The sequence below is a fragment of the Lutra lutra genome, chromosome 1 (genome assembly GCF_902655055.1).
Source record: "Lutra lutra chromosome 1, mLutLut1.2, whole genome shotgun sequence".
NCBI lineage: Eukaryota > Metazoa > Chordata > Mammalia > Carnivora > Mustelidae > Lutra > Lutra lutra.
The window spans coordinates 210,475,250-210,496,849 of record NC_062278.1 but is presented as its reverse complement, the minus strand read 5'-3'; positions in this window follow the sequence as shown (position 1 = coordinate 210,496,849).

The following is a 21,600-nucleotide window of genomic DNA, read 5'->3' as shown; positions in this document are numbered from 1 at the left end:
AACCAGGCCCAGTTTCTCCCCGTTCCTCGGACCCTAGCTGTCCTTTCCTTCTGCCCCCAGCCTCCGCGCTCCTCTTTGCCCAGGTCGTCATCCTCCTGGGACCCACTTCTTCTCGGGGCTGCCGCCTCACCGGCCCTCCCCTGTCTCCTCTCCAGCCTCCTCCCCAGTCGCCCCCGGAAGGCCCCCTCTGAGGACTCGCCCCGCCCCCGCCGCCCCGGTGGCTGCTGCATCTGTGCTGCCTTCACCCCTCTACCCGCACAACCCGGCAGGGCGCCCACCCCAGCCAGGGCCCGGCGACCTGTGCAGTGTACATGGCGTCAGGAGGGGAGCCCTCTGGGTAGACGGGCCGGTCAAGGGGTGAATCTTCCAGATGCACGGCTGCCCCTGGGCCCCTGGCTGCCAGTCCTCACTAGTACCCTCTCCGCACCCCTGCCACTGTCCACAAACGCCCTCGGCCAGGCCTTTCCCTCTCCAGGCCTCCCTTTCCCCTGCACACAGCAGGATTGGGCTTCTCAGAGTGTCCCCAACTGAGCAATGGGCCCTTTGTCATAGGTCCCTCTGGGGAGGGGGGTGCACCTCCTTTCTATATCATATCCACCTCTCCTCCCCCTCCTTCCACCATCACACACCCCCCACTGGCACCATGGGGGGGCCCTCTAGGAAGACCATTCCAGCTACCAGGGCCCTCCTAACACTTCCCTCCTGCCCCAAATCTTCGGGGATCCCTATTCACTGGGACCAAGTCCAAATTCCAGGCTGCCCGGAAGCTGCCATGATGGCTCAGTCTCACCCCAGCTTCTTAAAGGCTGCGCACTGACCCGCCAAACTCTGCTCTTCTGCCCTTTTCCTTTGGCTAATTCCTGCTACTCCTAGAAGCTTCCTTTGAACCTCCCTGCTCCCTGGCGCCCTGGGTCATTTAGGTGGCCTCTCCATCAGCCCTCTCGTGGCTTTAGGCCAAGCTCTGGGCCAGCTGTGGGGACCCAAGGGCCGACAGGGCTTGCCTAGCAGATGTGGGCCGGGCCCTGCAGGAGCCTGGGTGGAAGGAGGGGCAGAGGCGCAACAGGGTGCTGAGACCAGGAAGAGGTGCAGGCCTCTGACCTCAGCCCGCTCCCCCACCAGGCAGGGCCTTCTAGCATAACCTCCCTAATACCGGTCTGTCCTGCCCAGCCTCCAGCACCCCCCACCCCCACCCTTGCCCTTCCATAAACTGGGTCCTGTCCTCCAGCCTTGAAGCCAGTTGCTCCCTGCTCCTCTGGGCTCTGGCCATGCTGGCCTCCACAGACAGCCACCCTCCACCACCACCACCGAGATGCCAGCTCTCCCCTCTGCCTGGGATGGTCTTCCTCCTGGAGTCATAAGGCTGCCCCACGGCCCTTCCTTCCCTGACCGCCACTGTCATAAGACCTCAGATTTGACACGCTGCCCTTCCAGGTCCCCAGAGGCCTCACTGTGAGCTCCCCCTGTCCCGCCAGCTACGCCCTCCACTTGGCAGAAGAATCTGACCAAGAGTCTGTTGGCCTGACCTGTTACGCCCCACCAGTCCTGGGCCTAGCAGATCTCAGCTCCTCTCTTTCAAATAAGCTGATCACATCCTCCCTTGGGAACCAGGGGCACCGCCCCCTTACTACAAAGTCTGCCTCCCACAGCCTCCCGCGTTTCACTCCCCTCCCAAGTGCAACCCCCCCATGTGGCCTTGGGTGACCAGCTGGGTCCTCCCCCAGCCCAGGGCTGTGAGTATACGGGACTAGCTGCCGTCTGCCTCACCAGACCGGTGTTGGGTGTCAAATGTTCGGCCATCTCAAACTGTTCAGGGCAGGAGATCCCTCCTTCACGAATGGGGTGAGTAGGAGGCAGCCAGACATCGCCATGCCCTCATCACCCAGTCTGACCCTCTGGTGCTCAACACAGGGGCACAGCTGTATTATCCCAGGGGCACTTGCTTCCCATCTGTCTCCCTTGGGTTGTAAGCCCCATTTGCTGCTGGACACGAGATCCCTGGCTCTAAGTAAGTGCTCCATACCAGCTGCCCTGGGGCACTGGGGAAGAGATGGTTGATCCATATCTAGGAAACGTGTGAGCCCTTGTCTCATAGGGCCATTGCTAAACCCTGAGTTGTACAAACTTGCAATTAAGTATAGGATATTAAGGACGCCTGGGTGGCTCAGTTGGTTAAGCGACTGCCTTCAGCTCAGGTCATGATCCTGGAGTCCAGGGATCGAGTCCCGCATTGGGAATCTCTGCTCAGCGGGGAGTCTGCTTCTCCCTCTTCCCACCTCTTCCCCTGCTTGTGCTCTCTCTGACAAATAAAGTATTAAAAAATAAAATAAAAGGTGTAAGTACTCTAAAGTGATTGCTTCCTCACTTCCTTGTGTCTTACTGTTCTCTGTGCTCCTGGGGATATCACTGACTCTCGTCTCTGATGGTGAAGAGACTCTAATACTCCACACCCCTCCCACCATCACCTTTAGTGACTTCCGGCTGGTAGCTTCAAGCTGGCAGGAGGTGGGAGGGGGAGTCCCATTAATTCTGCTTTCATTTGCTTTGAAAGCGCAAATTTGTTCCAACGTGATAGATACGTCTGAGATGGATTTGAGCATGATGTGATTGAATGTCATGTTGCTTATGCAGGGTTTTGCCCAGAGGCAATGCTGGATGAATGCAGAAAACTGTGCCCAGCTGACCCGAGTTGCCTGGGAATACACAAACCCCCACCTCCCACCATACCCCCCCACCCCCAACATCTCCGGGCTCCCTCAGCTCTTAGGAGCTACCATGCCGGGCCTCATCTGGAAACCTGGCTACAACCTCCCCACTCCATGTCCACCTGTGGACCTCAAGTCTCTTCCAAAGGTCAAGTGCTGTATTATTTGCTGTAGAAGTCATGTCCTTTGAAGCCACTTAACGTATGTACAGCAAGCAGTCCTTCTATTTTTAGTAGGTGCCTCTTTTTCTAATGTGTCAATGACAGCTTGTGAGTTGTGCCCTGACCTCATTTTCCCCATAAGCCCTGTGGATGGCGCCACTTTGCCAAGTGTGGTCATTTTTAGGAACATCCTGTTAAGGTAGAGCTGGCCGGGTGTGTCCCACCAGGAGACCATTAAACGTCTCCTAGGCTGGAGATGAGCTGCATAGCGGCCGGGTCTGGGTCGGCGGCCAAGGGAGATGGTCCTATTCTTGAGAAGCATTTTGTTCTCCCGCGGAGCCAGCCAGCTCCTAGACCTACTGAGGGGTCAGAGTCTGGACTTGGCGCGGGAAGGCAGACATGCAGACACATCACCCACAAGGTACAGGGTTTCAGTCCAGCACAGCGGGGACCCCGAAGCCAGAGCAGGAACAGGGTGTTCCTGTGAGCAGAAGCACCTGTGGGGCCGCCCAGGAGGGCACCGCAGTGACATCTGACCTGGGGGCCACTGGCCACACTCCCCACACTCATACTGCGTGTGATCTCTGACCCTACTGGAAGGACACAGATGCCAAGGCATCCGGTGAAGAACTTTGACAGCAGCCTTGTTAGGGGTGGTGAATAACCAGGAAGCAGCCTCCGTGTTTATCCAGGGAATGAGGGACACACTGAGGAAGGAAGGAGGTGCCGTGTTCGATTCCCCCCAAAGCAGGGAAAATGGGGCACCGCAGCCAGGGAAAGGGTGCAGGAAGGCCATTTCGACAAGACCCGGGCACTTTCACTTCCTGCTGCCCGGGGAAGGGGGCTCCAGACCAGGTGGGGAGAATTCCTGTACCTCATGTGCTCTCTGCCCGGAGATATGAGGACCAGGGGTTGGGGGCTCTGCAGAGGACCAGAGGTCTCTCCAGGCTGCCCCCGTGAGCCCACTCCCAAGGCTTGGGGTTCAGAGTAAGCGTGGGGGAGCTTCCTCAGCCGGCCTTACGTGCTCTCACTCAAGAAAATGGCCAGGAAGTCTTCTTGGTTTTCCCCAAACCTGGGAGGGGTGCAGGGAGCCCACTTCAATACCGTCTTTTTTGGCTGGACTAAGTGGTTTTACTGGGGAGAGTCAGGATTACAGCAGACTTAAGAGCTGGCATGGGGGCCCTTCTTCTTGCCAAAGGGGTCATGACACTGACTGGTTGCTCTGCCTTCAGCTCTTTGCTTGGCCTGTCTTCTTTTTCTCTTTGGCCACCTTGGGAGTCTACCATCTTACTGCCCCACCATGGGCCAGGGAACCACGGGCTTTACCTCCAAGCCTGCAGCCAGCTACGTGCAGACCAGTCACAGCCTCCACTCCACACTGACCCAGGGGAGCCTCAGCCTCTAGGGGCGTGCCTGCCCACAGCACCACCTGATCCCCTGGAGCCCTGGCCTCCAGCGAGGCTACGAGGCTATGCCTTGATCTGGGTGACCAGAACCACTAGAGCAAAGAAGGAGTCGAGACAATAAACCCAGGTGCGTTCACCCACACCCCTTGCTGCGTGCCCCAACCTCAGCATCTTCTCTAGGACTCCCAGGTGTTTAGAAAAGATGCACGCAGAGAGCGGGTGGGAGAAGCTGCTCAGAAGCAAGGTGCCAAGGCTGCTGGGAATGTCTGTGGAGCAGGAAAGCACCTTCCAAGGCGCCCTCACAGATCAGGAAGAATCCGGGCTGAGATCACCCAGCTGTCTCCCTGCTGCCCACAGAGAAGATCGAGCATTCACCCTCCCCAGCAACAACCAAAACACTTGGGGTGGGGTGTGTGCACGTGTGTGCCTATGCATGCATCACACGTATGTTCCGGGCCAGCCAGGGGCAGGGGATGAAGAGCACCATATGAGTTTCCTGTGGCTGCTGTAACAAATTAGCATAAACGGGTGAATTATAGACAAACCACAGAACGGGAGAACATATGTGCAAATCATGTATCTGATAAAAGATTGAGACTCACGATATGTAAAGAGTACCCGGAGCCCAACAACAATAAAAAGCAAACAACCCAACTCCAGAATGGGCCAAGGATCTGAACAGAGGTTTCTCCAAAGAAGTCACACAGATGGCCAGCAAGCGCACAAAAGATGCTCATCCCTAATCGTTACCCCATAATGAGGTATCACTTCATACATATTACACCAGTTTCTTCTTGTTTTTTAAAATAGACCGTGAACAGCCAAGCCGGTGTCTCCGTGTCTGAGCACTCCGTGCTTGCTTCCATCGCTGATCAGACTTTGGTGGTTTCCCCTGCAAATGGACCCCATGGCCTCACATCCCGTCCCCGCTACCTGTGATCATGCCCCGAGGCCCACGAGGGGTCGCCGTGGAAATTTCCAGCAGCCAACAAGCAAGGGCATGGCAGCAGTCCCCTCCAGCCACATGCTCACGACCACCCATGGCCATTACCATTATCTGTTTCTAGGAACAGCTCCAGCGGAAGTGCAGAGTACCCTGGGGAAGCCATGCCTCACCACCCCGGTCTCCCCAAGGCCCACCCGGGTCACTGGTGGGCTTCTTTTTCGGGAAACCTACTCTCCCATACATGGCTGCAGTGTTAGAGTCCCCAGAATGATGGGCATCCTCCCAGGCCTCCAGCAACACCATCCCCTGGGCCTTGCCTCTCTAGAAGCTATGAAGAAGCAGCCTGATGGCCAGCCTGGCAAAGCCAACACGGGGACCCCCATCCTGATTGGCCACCCCCAGGCTTCAGGAGGCACTGGGCTCTTCAGAGACCCCCCGCCCCAGACAAGGCAGGCGGCAGCACGAAGAAGAGGTTGGGCTCTTTTATATCAAAATAGCCAAACGCCAAAAAAGAATTTTACTATCCAAGCCCCACCCAAGCCTTCCTGACGCCCTGGAACCGTGTGTCTCACGCCAAGTGGAAAATAAACTTGAAGCAGCTATTAATTAATTAACTAATTAACCAACCAGCCACAAGTTTTGGTGAGAATGTGGAAGAATGTGTGCTCTGCTGGTGGAAATGTAAATTGGTGGAAATATAAACGGAAAACAGTCTGGTGGCTCCTTGAGAAGCTAAACTTAGACTTACCATATGACCTGGCAACTCCATTTTGGGGTATGTACACAAAAGACAGAAAGATGGTAGGTAAGCATGGGGCTAAATAACAATGTTTTCAGCAGAGAAAAGACATAAATTAGGTGTAGGTTTGCCAGAGTTAGCAAATAAAAATATACTTACATTTGAATCTCACATAAGTGGCCAAAAAAAAAAATTTTTTTTTTTTTTTTTTAGTAAAAGTATATCCCATTCAATATTCGGGATATACTGACACTAAATATAAATGTACTTGTTCCTTATGCGGGATTCACATTTGACAGGATGCCCTGTGCTTTACGTGACAACACTAATTGGCTTTGGACAGAGAGTAAGATCTTCATTATTGCCTTTATAATAACCTCAGAAAAGGAGAAAGCGGTTGCTTCGAGTTCCTTCAGACTTTGCACGGGAGACCCAGCAACTGCAGTGTTAGGCTTATACCCAGAGGATTGAAAGCAGGTGTTCAGACAGATTGTACACACATGTTCACAGCAGCACTAGCCACGATCGCCAAAAGGCAGAAGCAATGCAAATGTCCATCAGCACATGAATGAATAAACAAAATGTGGTCCATCCGTGCCACGTAATATTAGCCATAAGAGGAACAGAGCCCTGAATCTCGAAATCATCACGCTGTGAGAAAGAAGCCAGATCCAGATAGATAAACAGTGGATGATTCCATTTACATGAAGGATCAAGAACAGGGCCCATCCACAGCGACAGGAAGATGAGTGGTTGCCAGGAGCTGGGGCCGGAAGGTGAGGAGTGACTCTGATGGGGACGGGGTCTCCTGCGGGGGTGATAGAAATGTTCTAGAAAGGACTGTGGTGACACACGGTGTCACGGTGGTTGCACAACTCTGTGAATATACTTAAAAAACCAGTGAATTGGACCCTTTGAAAGGATGAATCATAGGATAGGTGCAGTATATCTCATTAAAGCTGTTGCTCAAGAGAGAGAAGCCCCGGGCATGCACTCTTCAGCAGGAGCGTGGCTGGCTGGGAGAGTCTGGCGCTGTGGCCACACCCGGGCCCTACGTACCTCTTGGGCAGCAACTTGAAGGCCAAGTGCGAGCTGTTGAATTTGCTTTGGAAGTTTGGAGCTGGCAAGTCCATCCTGCTCCAGATCCCTGTGCTTGGAGCAGCTCCCCCCATATACATCCCCAGCCTCTTGCTCCCCCGCACTGGCCCCCACCGGCCCCTGAATGCCAGAGTCACAGGCTCTGCTTGTCCCCTTGGGGAGCATCTCGCTGAGATGTTCAGCATCATATGAACCCGGACAGGGCGTGGGGGACAGTGCTGGTGTGTGCCCAGCAGCAGCGTGGCTCCTGGCCAGCGTGCCACTGCGGACATGGGGAATCATTGGGAAGTGGAAATTGTAGGGTAAGACCTGGGATTTCCTCTCTAGCTCCCGTCATGAGAGGGGCAGGGGTTTTGAGACCTGATGCACAGAGCCTGAGAACCTTCTTCCACTGCCCTCCAACACTGGGCGCCCTGCCAGAGAAGGGCTGGCAGGCACACCACCCCTTAGCCTATGCAACAGGGACAGATCAGAGTGGGGGGGGGGGTCACACTGGAAATCTAATTGCTGGTTACTTTCAGGACTCAAGGAGGAATGAGGAGTGACTGTTAACGGGTATGGGGTATCTTTTTTTTTCTTTTCTTTCTTTTTTTTTTTACTCATTTGCCAGAGAGAGAGACAGAGAGAATGAGCAGTGGGAGCAGCAGGCAGAGGGAGGAGAGGCAGGCTTCTCACCGAGCAAGGAGCCTGAGGTGGGGCTCAATCCCAGGACCCCAGGATCATGACCTGAGCCACTCAGGCATCTCAGGGGTGGGGTTTCTTTTAGGGGTGGTAAAAATGTTCCATAACCAGATGCAGGTATAGTTGCCCAACATCTTGAATATACTAAATGCCACTGAATTGTCCCCTTTACAATGGTTAACTTTACGGTATGTGAATGTCACCTCAATAAAAGAAAAAAAAAAGAGAAGAAAGGAAAACGCATCTTGCTGCTGAGGAGCCCAGGACATCCAGAGTGGCCCGGATCTCAGAAGGACCACTGCACAGGGCAGTGCGGTCCAGTGGGCAACTTAATTTTGGAGCCATGTGCAAGTTCAAATTCTGACTCTAACATTTACGAGCTGTATGACGTGTGAGAGGTTGCTTGACATCTCTGAGCTGTTTCACTGTCCCAATTACAAAGTGGAGATCACAACAGTTCCTTGCAGACCAATTTGGGGATTAAAACTGATTTTGGAGATTAAACTCGCTGGGACAGGGTCTGATATGCAGAATGCATTTGCTAGAAAGGAATCACGTTCCCCCAATGAAATACCACCACGAAGCAATGAAAAAGAAAGAAATATTGATGGGGCAGAAACGAGGATGGATCTCAAAACAATGAAGCGAAGCAAAAGAAGATAAAAAGAGTACTCACTGTACTGTTCCACTTACAGAAAATTCTAGAAAATACAAATTAATCTAGAGTGGCCCAAAGCAGATCAGTGGCTGCTTGAGAAAGAGAGTGAGGAGCAGGCAGAAGGGATGAGAAAGGGTCCTGCTATTGTTCTTGTTATTGTAAAATAACAAGAAACCATACTTGGTCTTTGTTCTGGGTTCCTGGCTCAGACTCCGAACACCTTTGTCATTTTCTATGTGATGAGTGATAGGAGCATTGTCTGTAGTATCGACTTTCTGTCCCTGGTTTCTGAAATAGGAGCATCTTTTGTTATTCATAACGGGCCCCTTCCAACCACACCTGACTTTCTGTTAACGGGGTGACTATGGATGGGGGCTGCTTGTCGGGGAAGCCACCATGTGATGTGATTCCGAAGAGTCGGGAGAGGGGCTGAAGACAGATACTCAATCACCGATGACCAGTGATTTCATCAGTCGTGACTACAGCTTGAAGCCTCTGTAAAAAACACAAAGTAGGGGGCGCCTGGGTGGCTCAGTGGGTTAAGCCGCTGCCTTCGGCTCGGGTCATGATCTCAGGGTCCTGGGATCGAGTCCCGCGTCGGGCTCTCTGCTCGGCGGGGAGCCTGCTTCCCTCTCCCTCTCTCTCTCTCTCTCTCTGCCTGCCTCTCTTTCTACTTGTGATCTCTCTCTGTCAAATAAATAAATAAAAACTTTAAAAAAAAAATAAAAATAAAAATAAAAAAAAAAACAAACACAAAGTAGGGGGCTCAAAGAGCTTCCGGCTTGCTGAAGACATGGAGATGCCAAGGTTGGCGAAGGCGAGGGGTGGACATGGAGATCCAAGTCCCTTCCCACATACATGCCCCATGCATCTTTTCCTCTGGCTGTTCCTGAGTGCGATCCTTGATCACAAAGTGGTAACAGGAAGTAAAGCACTTTCCTGAGTTCTGTGAGCAGTTCTAGCAAATTATGGCATCCAAAGGTGGCGTCATAGGAACCCCCCCTATTTGTAGCCAGTCTATCAGAAGTCCTGGAGACCCGGCCTTGTGACTTGCATCAGAAGTGGAGGCAGTCTCGTGGGACAAAGGCCCTCACCTGTGAGGTCTGTGCTAATTCCAGGTGGTGTCAGAATTCCTCAGGGGTGGAAAACCCACTTTTGGTGTCAAAAGTGCAATACGGGGGGCGCCTGGGTGGCTCAGTGGGTTAAATCCTCTGCCTTCGGCTCAGGTCATGATCCCAGGGTCCTGGGATCGAGCCCCACATCCGGCTCTCCGCTTGGTGGGGAGTCTGCTTCCCCCTCTCTCTCTCTGCCTGCCTCTCTGCCTACTTGTCATCTCTCTCTCTGTCAAGTGAATAATAAAATCTTTAAAAAAAAAAAAAAAAAAAAAAGTGCAATACGGGAAACGGACATTTTCTTTTCGGACCCAGGAAACTTTCTGAGGGTGTCAGCTGTGTTCACGGTCTCACTGTGGGGATGATTTCACAGGCAAGAACATAGGCTAAAACCTAGCTAATCCAATACTTGGTACAGATATGTGCAATTTATTGTAAGCTAGCTAGCCTCAATAAATCTGTTTATAAAAACAGAACATAATTTTTAAAAAGATTTTATTTATTTGAGAGAGAGAGAGAGAGAGCACAAGCAGGGAGAGCAGCAGAGGGAGAGGGAGAAGCAGGCTCCCCACTGAGCAGGGAGCCCAGCGCGGGACCCAATCCCAGGACCCCGGCATCATGACCTGAGCTGAGGTGTCCCCAGCAGCAGCCCTTCTCACCAACACCAGGGCACGGCTGGGAGTCAGAAACCTCCGGGCACCTTCATGTGTCCCTTAAGTTGCCACGAGTGCCGAACATGCATTCTTTGAGGCTTCGGAGAGAGGAGAGCAGGGACCAGCCTCTGGTGGCACTGAGGTCAGTTCTGGGGTTGGGTGGAGGAGAAAATTGAAGGCCACACAATTCACCCCCAAATGGGCGCCCTGGTTGGCTCTGCCTTCTGGGCAAACAGGCTGGAAATTAAAGGTCCACAGTAAACGCCCTGGCCCGACTCGGCTCCGTTGGCCACTTCTGTCCTGGGAAATGTGCCAGCTCAGTGCCAGGAATGTTCTGGACACACCCTGGGCCAGGAGGAAACTCAGGCTGCCAGCGGCTCTGGGCATCCTTGACTCCCTGCAAGTGGACTCACCCAGCCCCGCAGGAGACTACCTCTGCAGGGGACAGAGCCCAAAGACAGCCACCTGGCCAATGGCGGTTCTGACCCAGTTGGCGTGGACAAGGGACAAGGTTCCCTGGGTCAGGTGGGCAGGTGCTGACAGCCCTCAGTTGAGGTGACTGCTTCTTCATCTCTCATCAGCTGTCTCGGACACCACCCACTAGGCCAGTGAACCAGGTGCTCAGAGACGGACCACACCGGCCCAGCCCTCCTGACGTTAAGGAAGATCAGTGTAAACAGGAGAGTTCTAGAACCTGTGATGGCAGAACTCACCTCAAGGGGACCAATGGGGACTAGAACTGGACATGCAAGGTCAGCTCTAAACCCAAGATGTATTCAGTGTGGGGGAAGGTGGGGGGACAAGGCCCCCCAGGTGTGACACCAGGAGCCAGGTAGCCTGGGAGCTGGAGGAACCAGCTCCCAGGAGGGGGTGGGGGTGTTGCAGGAGATGTTGCCATGCAAACCTTCCAAGGCTTCCTTGCCATGCCGGCTCCCCAGGCTTCCGTCCCAGCCCACCCTGGGTGCTCAGCCTCTGCTGCCCGGGGAGCCGGGGCTGTCATTCCCACCTCCCCTGCCCATCTCTCATCATCTTGTCTCCAACGGGCTTTAGCCTCCAGGCCTCACCACCCTCCACCTCTCCTGTGGCACTCTTTCCTTTCCTTTTTCCTTTTTTTTTTTTATAGTTTATCAAGATATCATTTACTTCCCGTAAATTTTATCCATTTAAAATGTACAATTCAACCACCTTTAATGTATTTACAGAGCTGTAAGCTAATTCTAGAATATTTCTATCACTCCGAAAGGAGACCCTGTCCCTGTGAGCAAGCACCTCCTCCCACCCACTCCCTTCCCCGCCCATCTGCTTTCTGTCTCTCTGGATTGTTCTATTCTGGACGTCTCATGTCAGTGGGATCCCACTGATTGTGTGGCCTTTGGGGACTGGCTTCCCTCACTCAGCACGATGTTTCAAGGCTCATTCCTGAGGCCCTCTTCGCAGCGTGACAAACTGGTGGAGAGAGCCACCTGTCGCTCTGCTGAGGACAGGAAAGCGTCCCTGAGTCCCTGACATGAAACAGACCAACAATAAAACCACAGTAACAACAGTGGCTGGCCTTTGCCTCGTGAGCACCACTCACTAGGAGTGAACGATGGCCTTTTTTCCCCTCCGAACCACCTTCTGCAAGGAGGGCTGTTGTCTCCAGTCCTCAGCCAAGGAGGCTGCATCCCAGAGACACTGGCTGCCCAGGGACAGAGCCGGGATCCCACCACAGCCCCCCCTTTGCCCACGTCCTCCAGCCACACTCTGCTCTTCTGGCCCTGGCCTTGCTCTCTCAGCCTGGAACACTGCTCCCAGCAGCCTTTGCGTGGCTGGTTCTCTCCTGGACAGGGGGACAGGGGGCTGTCAGCTGCCCTGCACCTCTGGGGTTCCCCAACATGGCAGCCTTGGCACTGCACCAGGCAAAGAACTTGGCCCCAACTTAAATCTTCTCAACAAAGAAAGGAAGGAAGGAATAGAGAAAGAAAGAAGAAAAGAAAAAAAGCTGCTTTTTAATGCACTAATCTATGAGGATCTCAAAAAAATTGGGGGTTGCCTGGATCTCAAAAAAATTGGGGCGGTTAAGCATCTGTGTTTAGCTCAGGTCATGATCTCAGGGTCATGGGATCAAGCCCCACGTAGGGCTCCCTTCTCAGCAGGGAGTCTGCTTCTCCCTCTCACTCTCCTCTGTGGCCTCTCTTTCTCTCTTTCTCTCTCTCTCTCAAATAAATAAATAAATTCTTTTAAAAAATGTTAAACCTCTATTGGTATTAGCGCTCTGGCTACATTTTACATCTCATAAACAATTTAAGTCATCCACCAATTGTTTACTGGGAGAGTATAACTGGGTTCCCAATCTAATTTATTTTTTTTTAAAGATTTTATTTATTTATTTGACAGAGAGAGATCACAAGTAGGCAGAGAGGCAGGCAGAGAGAGAGGAGGAAGCAGGCTCCCTGCTGAGCAGAGAGCCCGATGTGGGGCTCGATCCCAGGACCCTGAGATCATGACCTGAGCCGAAGGCAGTGGCTTAACCCGCTGAGCCACCCAGGTGCCCCTCTAATTTATTTTTTTATGAAGTTTATTTCTTTCAGTCATCTCTGAACCTGATGTGGGGCTTGAACTCACAACCCCGAGATCAAGAGTCGCATGCTCATCTGAAGGAGCCAGCCAGGGGACCCCTGAGTTCCCAATTTAAATCTACGACACTTCCTCTAAGAATCAAATCTCCAAGAAAAAAACCATTTACCATTAATAATCCAAAAACGGTCTGTTTTATAATATCACAATGGTTTCACTTGCCGTTACGTAAGTTTTGTCAGTAAAAAGTTGAGCGCTGTTAAGATCAGGGAAGAAAGAGCTCGGCCTCTGTAGTGAGTTGAAGGGTGTCCCTCCAAAAATACTATGTCCAGGTCCTAATCTCTGCGCCAGAACGGGCGAACGTGACCTTATTTGGAAATAGGGCCTTCAGGCTCCAGCACTCACATCTCATCTGCCTGCCTCGTTATCAGGGAGACCCACGGAGACCTGAGATGCCGAGACGTTCATGGGGGTGAAGGAAAATTACAGGAAAGCGATCAGGAGACCAGGCTGCATTCCACCTATCTTCCCCCCACCATGTGTCTTCCCTCCAGCTAGGTGGTCATGGGCGTTTAGAAAGGAGAGCATAGAAAGGTCTGTCTTTCTATACAAGGGATACCGTGTCATTTCACACGCCTTTTTGTCTAAAATGTCTTCAAAGCTCTCCAAGAAATGTCTGATTCCGCTTCATAATTGAAGAGTAATGGCAAAGCACTTTGGCTCGGCCACTGCTCCGGTCCCCTTGGAACTCCACATCTCCACCCTCCCTGTTCAGCCCCGACACCCTATCTGCAGATGGGACAGACTAGGACGTGGATCCCAAAGGCCTGGGGTCCCTGCTCTTCTCCCAGGAGCTCAGGGAGGCTGCTGTGGATCGGATGCTGCCGTGTGACCTCAGGATTGCTGGCCCGTAGCCAGGGCAGGCCCCGGACCCAGCGGCCAGCAGCTTTCAGTTCTCCCGGGAAAAGCATGGTGCCGACAGGAACATATTTATTGAGTTTGTAAGTTGAGCTAACCCGCTATGGAAGTGATTGAAGAGACAATTAAGATAGATACCCGTGTGGTCACGATGTTGGCAAGGCTCCCGCCTCAGCTGGGCCAGGCCACAAGGCGGGTGCAGTCCTGGGGGGCGTTCTGCACGGAACTGACGGACGTGACCTGCGACCCTCTCGCTTTCTGAAATCATCAAACATCTGCTGAGTGAGCTGTTTGGGAACGGGTCCCAGGCCGGTCGTGGAGGGAGCAAAGCCAGGCGTTGGGGGAGGGGGGCGGATGAGCCCCAGGGCCCTTTTCATCAGGAACACACATGAGTCACTTTTAATCAGTCAAAAAAAGGGGAAAAGACCAAATGCACTTAATGAACGCCCGCATACCACGCTGCAATGGGATGGGGACGACCGCAAAATCTTGGAGGGACCTTAAATATTCACCAGGAAGGCAGAAGGACTAAGTCAACAAGGTCCACAGGATGTCCACAGGATGAGACAGCAGGTAGTTGATAAAAAGAACAAACGGGGGTCAGATATGCTGACAAGGAAAGACATCGGACAGATTGTTAAATGAAAGAACAACGTGCAGAACAATCTGTATGGTTGACCTTGAACAATGTGTATTTCAAATGGGTGGGTCAACCCATACAGTATAGGCCCGTAAATGTATTTTCCCCTCTTTATGATTTTCTTAAAAACATTTTCTTTTTTTGTTGCTGACTTCATTGTAAGAATACAGAATAACTACAGGAATGCCTGGGTGGTTCAGTCGGTTGAGCATCTGACCACTGGATCTCAGGGTCGTGAGATCAAGCCCCAGGTCAGGCTCTGTGGTTCAGAGTGGGGTCTGCTTGAGGGTCTCTCTCTCCCTCTCCCTCTGTACCACCCCCCTGCTCGCATTCTCACTCTCTCTCCCTCTCTAAAATAAATAAATAAAATCTTTTTTTAAAAAATACAGAGTAGGGGGGCACCTGGGTGGCTCAGTGGGTTAATGCCTCTGCCTTCAGCTCAGGTCATGGTCTCAGGGTCCTGGGATCGAGCCCCGCATCCGGTTCTCTGCTCATCAGGGAGCCTGCTTCCTCCTCTCTCTCTGCCTGCCCTTCTGCCTACTTGTGATCTCTGTCAAATAAATAAATAAAATCTTTAAAAAAAAATACAGAGTATAGCGCACCTGGGTGGCTCAGTGGGTTACAGCCTCTGCCTTAGGCTCAAGTCATGATCCTAGGGTCCTGGGGTCGAGCCCCATATCGGGCTTTCTGCTCAGCAGGGAGCCTGCTTCCCCCTCTCTCTCTGCCCACCTCTCTGCCTACTTGTGATCTCTGTCAAATAAATAAATAAAGTCTTTTAAAAAATACAGAATATGATACATATAACATTCAAAATATGAGTTAATTGGCTGTGTATGTTATCGGTAAGGCTTTTGGTCATAAGGAAGCTACCTGCAGTTAAGTCTTTGGGAAAACAAATTTTATCAGTAGACTTTTGACTATGGGCTGGGGGTGATGGTCAGCAGTTAGGGTGACTGAAATCCTGTTTTGTTTTATGGAATGTATCGAAATGTACTATGTATCATGTATAGTGTGTCAGGGATCAAGGTGAGAGGTTTTGAGGTCCTTAAACAGAAAGATACGGGTACACTCAGAAATACTACGGGTTCCGTGCCCACCTGCAAACTAATTTTTTGGTTTCCTGGGGGATATAAAAGTTATATTTATGCCATACTGTAATCTGTCAAGTGTGTAACACCATTACGTCTAAAAAACAATGCACATACCTAAGTTTAAAAACACTTTCTGCTAAAAAATGTTAACCGTACCTGAGCTCTCAGTGAGTCGCAATCACCAATCACAGATTACCACAACCAATAATAATAATAATGAAAAAGTTTGAAATATTGTGAGAATTACCAAAATGTGACAGCCAGATAGAAAATGAGTGAATACTTTTGGAGAAAGAGCTCTGACGACTTTCTTGATGCCACCAACCTTCAATCTGTAAAAAACACAAGATCTGCAGAGCTCCATGAGTGAAGCACGATGAGGTCTGCCTGCACAGGAAATTCACGACTCAATGCTGCCACTGGAGAACGATAGCGGCCGCAGTGCATCAGTGAATGAGTGTAGCTGTGTGCCAATAAAACTTTACACAAACAGCCTGCAGGTGGGATTTAGCCTGGAAGCTATAGTTTGCCATCTCCTGGTCACACCACACAATCTGAAGATGATAATTCTATTTTTGTATGGAAACCGAAGAGCTGGACAAAAGCTGTAGTCGTGCTGCCTCTGTCTGAAAAGAAGTTTCTAGAATGTGCCCATTTCTCTCCACCTCCGCTGTCCTGCTCAGGTGAACCCCAACATCACTGCCTAGATGACACAGCCCCCAGAGGACTTCCAGCCCCTGGCCTGTCAAACAGATGACAGAGAACTCACTCCTCTTCTCCAGAACTCCCGGAAGTTCCCCATCCCACCCAGGCACTCTTGCCTCAGGGCCTTTGCACTGGCTGTTTCCTCTGCCTGGAACACACTTCAGCTGGATACCCTCATGGCAAACCTCCTCACCACCTTCTTAGTGAGACATTCCAGGTCAGCTACTTCGGATGCATTTGGCTTTTACCTATTCTTTGAGCATCCTGGGGCCGCTGCATAAATTACCACACACTGGGGAGCATAAAACAGTAAGAATTCAGTGTGCCTGGGTGGCTCAACGGGTTAAGCGTCTGCCTTCTGATCAGGTCATGATCCCGGGGTCCTGGCATCGAGCTCCATCGCAGGCTCCCTGCTCAGCGGGGACCCTGTTTCTCCCTCTCCCTCTGCTGCTCCCCCTGCTCATACATGCTCTCTCTCTTTCTTTCTCAAATTAAAAAAAAAAAAAATTAAATCTTTAAAAATAAATAAATAAAACAATAAGAATTCATTGTCCTGCAGTTCTGGAGGCCAGAAGTCCAGAATCAAGGTGTTGGCAGGGCCGTGCTCCTTCTAAAGATCTAGGGGAGGGTTCTTCCTGGCATTCCTGCAGCTCCTGGGGGCTCCAGCGTTCCCCAGCTTGTGCCACATGACCCCAATCTCTGCCTCCGTCTTCTTCTCTCTCCATCCCTTCACACTGTCTTCCCTCTGTGCATATCTCTGTGTTCATACTCCCCCCCACTTTAAAAGATTTTATTGATTTGTCAGAGAGAGAGAGAGAGAAAACAGGGCTTGATCCCAGGACCCTGGGATCATGATCCCAGCAGAAGGCAGACGCTTAACCAACTGAGCCACCCAGATATCCCATCAAATCTCCCCTTTTTATAAGGACACTGGTCATACTGGATTAAGGCCCACCCTAATGACCTCATTTTAACCTGGTGAAATCCGAAAGACCCTCTTCCCAAATGAGGTCGCACTGGGAGGTATTGGGGGTTAGAATTCCCACATGTCTTTCGGTTGGGGTATGTGTGTCGGGGGGAAGCACAGTTCAACCAGGAACAGAAGCGTGGCCTCCTCAAAGGGCAGCAAGAGAGGAAAGGCGCTGGCCTGCCTGTGGGGACAGCTGAGGACTGTGTGTGCCAGGCCACCATACCCACTCATCCTGCCCCAGCTGATGTCTCTTCTGTACCTCCCAGCCACCCCCTGTCAGGTGAGTTAACCTGCCTGACTCAGGATACAGAACAGGCTTCGGTTGCAAACACAGTTTCCCCAGGGTCCCAGCTGGCCATGTACTTAGCAGCAGGGTGCACCCAGGAGCTAGAGGGAGACCCAAGGCTGGGAGAATACGGTACTCTCGGGAAGTCTGATTTTGCTAAAATGTTCAATGGTGAAAGGAAAATTAAATGGATCTTTCAGGCAGCTGTGAACCGGAACCTAGTGATTCAGGACAGGGAGGAGGAAAAAAAACACAGAGAAAGACAAAAGATGGAGGGGAAACACAGTTCAACCAGGAACAGAAGTGTTCCTGGTTGGCTCAGGGGGGCCAACCCCGGGGGTTCAGTCGGTTAAGTGTCTGCTTTTGGCTCAGGTCATGATTCAGGGTCCTGGGATCGAGTCCCACATTGGGCTCCTTGCTCAGCAGGGAGTCTGCTTCTCTCTGTGCCCCTCCCCCTTGCTCATGCACTCTCTCGCAAAAATAAATAAAAATCTTAAAAAACAAAACAAAACCAAAAAAACAAAACAACAACAACAACAACAAAAGATAGACAAGGGCCTGGGTCCTTTGGGAAGGGGGATGAGCTGGATGCTGGGTTCACAAAGCCAAAGGCAGTCTGGGTCCATAGAGAGGGTGCCGGGCCTGAGGTCTGGTCTGCAGCGTCTGCTCACAATCCCAGCAAATGCTCTTAATTGTTCAGGGTCAGCAGTTCACTGAGCAAATCCTTGGGACCCTGGGGGGTCTCTCCGATCACTGAGGGGGGCTTCCGGAACTCTCTGGAACCCAATCAGTTCCAATTAGCCAGTGAAGCCAGGAATGTGGGCCGGAGACACAGTAGGGCTGGAAGGGCTTCTTCACAGGAGATGAGGCCCAGCCTGGGGGCCGTGGAGTGGGGGGCGGGGTGGGGGACAGAGGGGACTGCACCATGGAAACAGGCACGGGGAGGAAGGGAGGGAACCCAGGCCTTGCGGGCAGTGGGGGCTCCCATGTGACTTAGCAACTCCACCGTTTACGGTTCATTTGTTCGCTCATAAGCTACGTTTCAGTCAACCAGAGAAGGACCACACTGCCTGATTCTACTTAATGCACATTCCCTGGAACAGGCAGATGCATAGAGTCAGAGAGAAGGTAGAAGAGAGGCTACCGGGGTTTGGGAGAAGAGGGGAAGGGGGGCTATTGTTTACTGAGCAGGGAGTTTATAGCGGGAATGATGAAAAATTGAGGGCGCAGATCGTAGTGATGGTTACACAATCTTGCGAATGCATCCATGCCATCTAACCGTGAGCTTAAACGGTAAAAATGATAAATAAAATGGGGGTACCTGGGTGGCTCAGTGGGTTAAAGTCTCTGCCTTTGGCTCAGGTCATGATCCCAGGGTCCTGGGATCGAGCCCCGCATCGGGCTCTCTGCTCAGCGGGGAGCCTGCTTCCTCCTCTCTCTCTCTGCCTGCCTCTCTGCCTGCTTGTGATCTCTGTCTGTCAAGTAAATAAATAAAATATTTAAAACAAATAATAATAAAATAAAATGTTATGTGTAAAGTCCATCACGCTGCATTCAGTAAAGGAAAACAAAACAAAAACCAGACCGGATGCTTGTGCAGAGAAGCCGGCTTCTTGACGTCCTGTGTGTCCGGGACGAATGTGTGGTCCAGGGGGACGGCAACATTTATCCCATGGTCACGGCCAAGCGTCGGCTCCACGGTCCCTGACCACGGGCCACGTCCACTGCCCTTCCTCGGGGTCAAGTGGGGCCTGCCATTTGCCTGCTGCAGCCGATTCCACCCCCCCTTGCTCCCCCACCCCAAGGCAAGTGCTCAGGAAGGAGTGTCTGAATCTGAGTTATGGGAGGTGAGACCGGCAGATCCAGAGAGCAATGACATCTGTCACTCCACCCTGTCCCGATAACAACCTGCCTCCAACTCCAACTGGTCAGGTTGGGGCATTCTTACAGGTGGGGTCTATTTCTTCCCCGTAGCTCCTGCTTCATCCCAAGGCCCGCAATGATGGCCACAGCTCCTGTCCCTGAATCGAGGCAGCCTGGGGAGGGGGTTGAAAACTGCTTCCTGTTCAAATTCACTGAACAATCTTAAGCCAGAGGATTCGCTGCCGCCCCTCCCCGCAAATCTGACCCCCTCCACAACGGGGTCAGCGGAGTCCCTAGGAGGTGGCTGAGCAGCATGGCCAAGGTCACGGCACCCTCCCTTTCCCACGGAAGTCCCTCTGTGTCTCCAACTGGATCCTGTAGTGGATTCTGAGGACCGTTGCAACAAATAACCACAGATTGACAACTTAACACAATAAAACTTACTCTCTCACAGTTCTAGACATCAACAAGTGTGAAAGCAAGGTGTCAGCAGGGCTATGCTGCCCCGGAAGACTCTAGGGAAGGGTCCTTCCTGGCCTCTCCCAGCTCAAGGGGCTCCCGGCATCCTTGGCTTGGGACCCTAACACCCTGTTCTCCACCTCCGCCTCCATGTAGACTTCTCTCCATCTCAAATCTCTCTGCCTCTCCTTCAGGGACCCCTGGCATCAGATTTAGGGTGCACGCAGATAACCCGGGATGATCTCATCTCGAGATCCCTCACCTAACTATATCCACAGAGACCCTTTTCCAGATCAGGTCACAGTCACAGGTTCCAGGTGTCAGGGTGTGGATGTAACTTTGGGGGGGGGGCTGCCGTTCACCCCACATAGGCCCCAAGCACATTCTTCCTGAAGACTGGGTGCCTGAGCCTTATCCATTCTTTAGACAAATCTTGGTTTTTATCTCCCTTCCTGGTGGTGCTCCAAACAGACCTAGTATCACAATGGGGAGTTTTCCATGAAGATTTACAACCCCGGTATCAGAACTCCACTGCAGTGAACCAGTGCTCTCGAATGTTCCACATTACAGAGCTGGACAGACCAGGCAGGGCCAGGAGACCAACAAGAACGCTCAGCTGACGGGCTCCAAGAGAGGGCTGGGGCTCACATCTTACCCCGGACGACACCGTGCAGCCCCAAAATGCAAAATAAGGCACACTATGCCTTTAAGAGTGAGGTCGTTCAAGGGTATTGATACAAAAAGATGCCCATGATATTACAGACAAAAGGAGTCTTTTTTTTGAGAGGAGAGGCGGGTACAAATATTTCCACTTCCACTCTGTTTTTGTCTGAAATTCAATCGGAATTATATGCTCCAAAATGTGCATCGTGCCGATCTGACTGGGACAGTTCTGGATGACTGAGAACTCTTCCCTTGATTATCTCAATTTTCTGCAATAGGTCTGTCCAAAGAAGCCCACTAAGATCTAAGACATATTAATATAATCTGTAAGCATTGATTTTTTTTCCCAAAGCATGCAAAGACACTAACCATTTCATCTGAATTGATGGGTGATGAACTGGCCAGATGGCCAATAACCGTGGACGCCTGCAAGCTGGGGACTTGCTGCCCCCTAGAGTCCTCCAGGAGAATCTCCAGCAGAGAATGGGACCGAATGATGGAAGGCTCCCGGGAGCTAGAGGCCAAGGCTGTGGAAGACCCCTCTGTACAGTGCCCTGATTTTATTGCTATGAAGACTTGGCTGGGCAGTGGCCCCTCGGGGGTGCTGTGCTCCCCTCCCGCTGGGCCCCCTGTTCATCTCCTAACTGCCAGTCACCCAGCCGAGAAGGACTTTGCAGGGAACGGAGATTCTGTCTCACCTCCCAGCCTGGGTACCTGGGACAATCTGAGGCCCAAGTGATCTCAAGGCTGCACCTTTGTGTCTTCTTCCCTTGGGTCTCATCTCCTCCACCTGCTTCAGTCCCCGCTATGCTGACTAGAGGTTCCAATTACAGCCTTCATCATGACTCCTGATACCCACGAATAACTGGGCTTCGCTCGGCCAGAATTAGCTTAAATCAGCAGTTCCCAAGCTGGGTACTATGGACATCCGGGATCATTCTTTGCAGGTGGTGGCTGGGGGCCGTCCTGTGCATTACAGGATGTTGGGAGGTACCTCTGGGCTGACCCATTGAGTGCCAGCAGCCTCCCCTATCCCAGAGCTACGACGACCCAAAATTCCCTGCACGCCACCCATATCCCCCTGGGGTTATGGTGGAGAACCATTCTGGTTGAGGACCACGGCCTGAAATGAACAGAGGCTGTGCAGAGAGCAGAGCACTGCCCCCCTCCGTACTGCCCCTCCCAGAAACACCCCCAGGCTCTGGTATAGGCGGCAGCCTTTTCTTTGAGTCCGTGCCTCGGAAGCCCAAGCTGGAGCCCGGTAATCATGATGGGAGGCAACGGAGGAATCCG